The 7,997-nt window shown below is 40.9% G+C and overlaps 1 protein-coding gene across 1 annotated transcript in view; it reads left to right on the forward strand.

Annotated features, from left to right (window-relative positions):
* The first annotated feature begins 450 nt into the window (after positions 1-450).
* LOC123516172 (putative neural-cadherin 2) overlaps positions 451-7,997 on the forward strand; it is a 468,611-nt gene continuing 461,064 nt past the window's right edge. The window contains exons 1-2 of the mRNA XM_045275338.1: positions 451-496; positions 1,224-1,378. The gene's annotated coding sequence lies outside the window, so the exon portion shown is untranslated. The remainder of the gene's footprint in view (positions 497-1,223; positions 1,379-7,997) is intronic.

Here is a 7,997-nt window from a genome sequence, read left to right on the forward strand (position 1 = left end):
TCTTGTCCAGACCTCAGTTGTCATGCCTGCGGGAGTGTAGACTAAAGGGCGGTGTTGTAGCCTCTGTATTTTACTTGATACTTTTAATAAATATAAGGAAGGGGAAGAAAAGAAAAATAGATAGCTGTGAATTTTTAGAAAACGGAGCCTTTCATGGTGATTTGATTCTGGCAGATTTGAGAATGGATGCAGCAGGTATCACAATTCTTCTTCGGATGTATAGAATAATCTATTTACCTACTTTAAGTACTACAATTAGAATTATTCATCAGAACGTTTAAAAGGAAAGCTCTTAATATAAAAAATGAACTAGTTTCCCATTAAATCTATAGATTCTTCGCTCGTTTGCGGCTAATTTTAAAGGCAGCAACACTCGCTAGCTCGGAGCTTTACTTAAGGTTTCATGATCTTCGAGACTTGAGGTTCATTAGGTAGTGGCTATTGTTGTTTTGGTGGTCCCGGTGTGCAGAGTGGCAGTGCAATCTCTTCGTGACCGGTAAAAAAGTGTTTCATTGAGTAGTAGTAATGTGGGTTAGACTAGTTAGTAATTATCTGAATGAGGTGTACTGATGTGTGTGGATTTGTTGCAATCCTTTTTGGATTGGTAAATGCGTAAATCTTTCAATATAACTCCCTAACGAAGCAGCAAAATACGTACTGATATTTAATGATGAAGTAGTTCATAACAAACACTTTTTGTGGTTTTATTTGACTGCCGGCCTTAGTGTGTCCTACACAGACTCTCAAAGTTTGGTAGGTGCCTCCCAAAAATTAAGTCCACAATGGCGAAGCGTGTCGCCCCGCTCGCGAGGAAGGAGAGTTTTGCGTGTGTTCGGGTGTTGGTGAGCATGCGGCCACTGTGACGTAGTACAACGTGACTTTGAGGGTAATGACTATAGATCTAAAGATGATAGGAAAGCTCATAAATCCCTAACTGGAAACTACTCTCCACTTAGTTTCATAATGCGAATGTAGGTGGCGCGGCAGTTGCTATAGAGTACCGTAAAAAAATAATAAATCAAATGTATAACCAACACAGCCAAGTGATCCCGGGAATATGCACACTTCGGTTCCTTACACATTGATCCAGTAATTTAGGTGAAAACAAACTACAATGAACTGTGTAAATTGCTGTATAGTAGTTTATATGGTTACGAGAATATAATATTTGAATAAATAAATGACATAATGAAGAAAATATGTACCTGTTAAATATATTTCAGAAAGAAAACATGTGACGAATTCTACAGGCCAAACTTAGCCGAGCAATTCAAGTGATCATGGCTGGACGGACCCATCATCCTTGTATATTGTGCGGCAAAACAAAATACTTTCACCTTGAGTATGTATTTCATGGTTTCCACAAGCAAAGAGAGAGGTAAGAAATGCTTAGTATTGCCAAATTATAAACCATTAGCCATATGTAACTTTATGTTCATGGTCAGCAGAAATAGGCCTACCGATCATTGAATGAATTATTTGCATTACTTAATAATCATCGTATGCAAATGTACATAATTATTCACTTAGCCGTATGTCGTGCATTACATATGAATACATGAAAGTAGATTAGTTAAATATGAAGGAAATGTCTGTAGTTGGAATCCTGTCCCTAGCTTTCCTAACAGTCTTAAAAGCTGGCTCTGGTAAAACGTGTAGATGAAGGGTGTTAGTATGCAGTGTGTACAATACCTTGTTCTTATGCATGTGCCTTTTCTGTTTGTTTTATTTGTCCAGTGTGTACATTTATGTAAGATATGTATTGGTGCATTGATTTTAATACATTTGATTTGTACTGTACAGTCGCACTAGGAATTGTTGTCACAATGTTAAGGGATTTTTCTTTAAGGAGGGATGTTTGGTTTTTTCAAGTGTGTTTATTGTTCAGTAAAGTGAACAACATTAAGGGGAGTCTTCGTCATTCACAGCCCATTTTCTCCCAGTTAGATCTCAGGGGTAACATAAGTAAATTCTCAAATTACGTAATTAGGCAGCCTGCTGAACAAAACTAATCTATTTATTTCCTCTATTTTATTCATTGGGAAACTGAACTTGAATGATGTATTTATAAAATCTTAATGAAATAGGAAAGGAATAGAAATACAACCTTAATAAACCAGTTATTAGTTTATTTGGTGGGAAATGTTTGTGAACTACATACACGTTTGGCATGTACATAAAAATAAATATCCAATAGATAGACACACTGCAAGAATACACTACAAATTTTATGACAAAGCACAAGATCATCCATGTACAGTCACATTACTAAGTGTTGTTGGCTTGCATAAGGTTTCAAGTGTACAAATGTTGTCATAAACGGCAAACAGGTATTATGTTTATGAAAGATCATACATTAACTCCACATGATTAGGCTGCTATGTTGAGTTTAAGGGGGGTGGGATGTCTGGGAGACGCAGCCGCCCCTACTAGAAGTAGTTTAGGTTAGGTTAGGATAAAGACCTTAGGGGTAGGAGTCTAGGGAGACACCGCCACCCCTTGCTAGAAGACGTTTAGGTTAGGTTTGGTTAGGTTAGGACAGGGTTCTCAACCTGGGGTTCGCGAGCCCCCAGGGTTCACAAGAAGATTTCCAGGGGTACTTAGATGGCTGATTTAATGATACATCTTTTGCAGAATACCTTTGCCTATTGAGTTAGTGTCAGTCACTAAATTAACATTCTGTTCGATGTCAAATTACTGGGGGATAGGGTAGATGGTCTTATAACTCAGAGGGTTCTTAACGAGAAAAGGTTGAGAACCCCCTGACTATAGTCTAAAGGCATAAACATTTCCTCCTACATTGCCCAGCCTACACCAATGAAAGATCCAAACACCCCAATTGGCAGCGTCCTTACCCAGAAAATGAAGCACACCTCATTGGAAAATTGGTTTTGAAAAATCTAGTATAGAAGAAAATAAAGAAATAATATATAATTTTTGGAAAATAAGAGAACATAAAGTAAAAAGTTTAAATAATAATTAATTACAGCTACAGACCCAGACAAAACCCAAACCAAAACACATCAGGAAGTGCCGATATCCAGGCTACACTTCCGCCTATCAACTGAACTGAACTGAATACCATGTTCAGGCTATGGCAAGACAGAGCTTAGGAACACGGTGATGAAAACACTACAGCACCCTCGGACTATTTCTGTTTCGGCCGCTAATTTTCTTTTTTTCTCATAAAGAAAACCGAACAAATATTGCTCTACTCATTCCTTGTGAAGAATTAACCTGTGCAGAAGCGAGGTGAAATGTGTGTTAAGGTTCCGTGCTGTATTTAAGTCTCTAGAAATGAAAGATCTTGGTACACCAGACAATTATGTTTTGCTCTATATTATGATGTTAGTCGTATAAACTCAAGTAACTATAAAGAAATACCATGGTAGAATAAGAACAGAAAAATACTGGAAGGAGTAAAAGCATGGTAAATCAATAGATACATCGTAATACAGTGTTTAGAGACGACTACTCTGTACCGCGAGACGATGCTGACCCACTCCTGAATTAAACCAACCTGCGAACACTGAAAATGTGACAGTTTGGGTCCTCTCCTATTGACATTAATCAAAGTATTACGATTTATTCACAATAGTAATATATTATACTCAGACGGAACACGGGCCTGATGTGTTTGAGATGTGGCATTTTGTTATAGTACATTTCGCACTATATAGCGACTGTTTAGGACCGAAAACTATAGCTTCAGGTAGATATACAATAATGTTATCTATCGATTTTCAGTCTTAAAGTAGGGAAAATTACAAATATTGATGCATTTCTTTTATAGTCCTCCTTGCTTCTCGAAAAGGTGCACGAACTTAGAAAAGGTTGAAGAACACTAAACTATACCCTGAGAAAAAATACAGTAAAAGAGATAAGATAAAATGACCAACATCTCTATTATTACGGAGGCTAAGAATAATACCAAGACTAATTAAGTAATTCAGAGATAACGAAACGAACGACGATCACGAGAGCTTCCACGATAACAGTGTGTATGATAAGATGTGATTCCAGATTCCTCGATAGCGCTCCGAGTTTCCAAGATAACAATGCCATTCCAGTTTCCTCGATAGCGATGCGAGTTTCCAAAATAACGATGCCATTCCACGATAAAGATGCCATTCCAGTTTCCACGATAATAATGCGAGTTTCCACGATCAAGATGCAATTCCAGTTTCCACGGTAACGATGCGGGTTTCCACGATGTCGATGCGGTTCCAGTTCTCACGATGCGATTTCACGACACAATATTGAAGTCCACTTGCCTACACAGGTACTGGGACGAACCCTTTCACCCGTAAGGGTCCACCCCAGACCCTTGGGTGCGAGTAGAGTGACGCTGCCACCTTCCTGCGCCGCAATTGAAGTTCACTTGCCTACACCGGTACTGGGACGAACCCTTTCACCCCGTCAGGGTCCACCCCACACCCTTAGGTGCGAGGAGAGTGGCGCTGCCACCTCACTGCGACGCAATTGAAGTTCACTTGCCTACACAGGTACTGAGACGAACCCTTTCACCCCGTAAGGGTTCACCCCAGACCCTTGAGTGCGAGGAGAGTGACGCTGCCACCTCACTGCGCCTCACACGGGTAGCCATGAGCAATGACCCGCCACACACCACTCCCCAAACACTGTCAGTGAGTCCTTTTCACCCCGTAAAGGACCACTGGTATTGTCAGTGCCTGGTGCATGGCGCACAGCGTGCCCTCGTTCATGGCGAGTTGTTCAGCACGGTGTCATTATAAGCAGAGGTCCCGTACACACCACTCACCACCAGACTCTATGCAAGGAACCCTTATCACCCCTTAAAGGCCCCTCACGGCATCATCTGGTGGACGGTAGACACGACAGACTGCTTAAGGCGACCCCTTGCCTAGTGTGAGGCGCTGCAAGTTGACGACAACCAGTGAGCTTGAAGCCGCAAAAGAAAATGAGTCCATGTTAACAATGGATTCCACGACAAGTTGCGATTCCAGTGTCCACTGTAAAAATGTGTTTGTCAAGGATAACGATCCGTTTATCGAGACTAACGTTGCGGCGATGGCGATGGCGAAACGATTCAAAGTATTATTACCTACACAGGTACTGGGACAAAACTTTTCACCCCAACTTAGTCTCCTTTATTTCCCTGATCACAATGACGTGTAAATATCAATGTTTCAAATATAAGGAAACACTAGGAGAGGACTCAAACTCCCGTTGAAGTTGACAGATTCAACAGATATCGTAATATTTCACAGAAAAGACGGTCAACTGCATATCGTATATTTTTGGATATTCTTCTGTCACATAAGGAGATATCAAGATAGGTAAAATTTTTTCAAACATGTATCTACGACAAAAAACGCTATAATAGTAGAGTTAGGTTATAACTATGCATTATGTGTTTTTTTTTATATATACCATCTAGCTCTATTCTTGGGACAAAAATTATTTCTTCCTCAATTGATAACTTGAAGTTAGTATGATATTTTCTTTCCTTCAAGGTTAGCAAGTAGACTACAAGACACAATGAACATGTGAAGTCGTAAATGAGTTTATTTTCATAACTTAAGAATCAAAGTCTGATAATGAGATTGTCTATTGCCAACCAAACCGTTCTGCATAGACGTCTCCAGCGTCATAGAGACCTAATGATGTTAGCTCATGGACAATGGTCCTCCTGACAGCGCGAAACCCCAGGGGGTTCACAAGAAGATTTCCAGTGGTACTTAGATGGCTGATCTAATAAGATCCTTTGCAGTACCATTGCATATTGAGTTCCATGTTCCATGTGATAATACTGGGAGTTCGGGTAGATGGTCTTATAACTCAGGGGCTTCTTAACGATAAAGACGTTGAGAACCCCTGGGTTAGGGTAAAGGGGATCCGTAGACTTTTTCGGGGACAAATTTTGCTAAATTTGTCTCCCCACCACCAATCCCCCGATTCTCCCTTTCCCTCTCCCCGCTAAGCTTGCTGAGGGGGAAGGGAGTATTTAGAAATAGTTGAGGAGGTGCTGCTGATAAGATTTACCAGTAAATGAGACAGGAAATGGAAGCACCGAAATAATAGCGGGTGAAAACTAGACGATTAATTAGTTCACAAAGGAAATCTTGTACACCGCCCTGCAGTTATCGTATAGTATATCTAACACCGTCAGTCACTTGAGCTTGATGAACTCGACGGCGTGTTTCCTGGGTCATCCTGCCGCGCACACAGCAGCTCCAAGGTATTTTCTTTTCAGATGCCTACGAGACAGTTAACTGTTGTCATGATATTGCAAACGATATAAAGTATGTGAAGAATCTTTTACTTCGGTCTTTTGATGGGACATAACCTGTTCAGAAACCACCACAAGATTTCCTCTGAAGGATGAATATTTAATATGTAGAGCCAAGTAAATTTCTAATAATCTGAGGTATTGCGTTGAAAGCCATGGAAGCTTGATTGAATACAAATATGATTCTGTTTGGTCGAATTTGTCAAAGCATCCAAACGTACATACGTACAAGCTCACACAGTTGTTTATTTACCTAGGGTGCACCAAAACAGTAGATATGCAACCATTGAAAAGTGGTATGATGTCAATTCACTGCTAATCCTCATATAGTACTACACGAGTTATTTTTTCCCCTTTATTGATTTCAATCGAGCTGACCCATCCCAACACGTGAGCACATTGGGAAAACATAAGAGAGTGAATTGTTTCATTATAAAGCCTGTGATACGCCGAACAATTCATTCCTTGCCGTCATAGATTCTTCATGCTCTGTGCGTGTTTGGCTATTGCCAGTTATCGTTGAATTTTATTCCGCGATACAGTTCCCTCGTGGCTGTAATAACAAGCCTGCCGCACATGTTGCTTGTCACAGACCTCTGGCCTTTGCTTTCCCTTTTCACACTTCACAGGAGGACAATTCCATTTGTTCTCATGTTACCAGCCCAACTTCCAGGAGTGCAACCTAATCAACCTCGTTCCCCTGATAACATATAAAGGATTTTGATCACATAAGCTGTAGGCTTATGTGAATGTGTGATTGTGTGGCATTCACCGGGAAAAAAACATTGGTGTGTGGTATTGCCAACTTGGTCCACCAAGCAACGAGTATTGCCGTAATTTTATCATTGAAGTGGAACTGTCATCTCCCTTTGAGTGTGTGTGTGTGTGTGTGTGTAATTCACCTCGCTCGGCTGCTGGTCACCCAGCCAGTCTTCCCCATTACGGAGCGAGCTCAAAGCTCATAGACCGATCTTCGGGTAGGACTGAGACCACAACACACTCCACACACCAGAAAAGCGAGGTCACAACCCCTCGAGTTACATCCCGTACCTATTTACTGCTAGGTGAACAGGGGCCACACATTAAGAGGCTTGCCCATTTGCCTCGCCGCACCGGGACTCGAACCCGGCCCTCTCGACTGTGAGTAGAGCGTGCTAACTACTACACTACGCGGTCGGTGTGTGTGTGTGTTTCACTGTTTCACTGTTTGATCTTCTGCAGTCTCTGACGAGACAGCCAGACGTTACCCTACGGAACGAGCTCAGAGCTCATTGTTTCCGATCTTCGGATAGGCCTGAGACCAGGCACACACCACACACCGGGACAACAAGGTCACAACTCCTCGATTTACATCCCGTACCTACTCACTGCTAGGTGAACAGGGGCTACACGTGAAAGGAGACACACCCAAATATCTCCACCCGGCCGGAGAATCGAACCCCGGTCCTCTGGCTTGTGAAGCCAGCGCTCTAACCACTGAGCTACCGTGTGTGTGTGTGTGTGTGTGTGTGTGTGTGTGTGTGTGTGTGTGTGTGTGTGTGTTATAATGATAATAATGTTGATAATGATAATGATGCTTTTAGTATTATTATTATTCAATGATAATTATAATAATAATAACAATATAATAATAATAATAATAATAATAATAATAATAATAATGATAATAATAATGATAATAATAGTAATAATAAAAATGATAATCTACTATTACTACTACTACTAC

Source organism: Portunus trituberculatus, chromosome 40 (assembly GCF_017591435.1).
Source record: "Portunus trituberculatus isolate SZX2019 chromosome 40, ASM1759143v1, whole genome shotgun sequence".
Lineage (NCBI taxonomy): Eukaryota > Metazoa > Arthropoda > Malacostraca > Decapoda > Portunidae > Portunus > Portunus trituberculatus.